Source organism: Berghia stephanieae, chromosome 4, assembly GCF_034508935.2.
Source record: "Berghia stephanieae isolate SIO BIC M18660-M18661 chromosome 4, UCSD_Bste_1.3, whole genome shotgun sequence".
Taxonomy (NCBI): Eukaryota; Metazoa; Mollusca; class Gastropoda; order Nudibranchia; family Aeolidiidae; genus Berghia; species Berghia stephanieae.
The window spans coordinates 28,463,877-28,464,349 of record NC_088363.1 but is presented as its reverse complement, the minus strand read 5'-3'; positions in this window follow the sequence as shown (position 1 = coordinate 28,464,349).

The following is a 473-nucleotide window of genomic DNA, read 5'->3' as shown; positions in this document are numbered from 1 at the left end:
TCCAACGAGAGTATAAGGGAAGATGAGCAGCTTGGAATTTATTTCTCTTTGGATGTTATCTGAAGCATTAGAGTTATTTCCCTTCCCTAAAGGGTGGTGTTATCTGTTACTATGAACTCAATTGCAGTATAGTGTGGTCGTGACAATCGGTTTGAGAAAGGACTAATTATTTATACGAATTATCTAAATTAACTATATTGGTCTGGAGTGTTATAAGCCTCTGGCTTTTTTGTTGTGGATTTTACCCTTTTGATGCTCGATAACGAAGGTCAACAGTTGAGAGCAGTAGATGTGAAACAAGCTCCACACCTTAAGCTGGCGGATTCGAAAAGAGAGAGGGAAAAGAGCAAGGATATAATTATTTATTAGAATACAATAATTAGTCTGTTGTTTTTTGTTGTTGCTTGCTTATGTCGTTTTGTTATGTTTGTCTTGATTTTACGGCGCTTGAACACTTTTGTGTCATTCCAGCG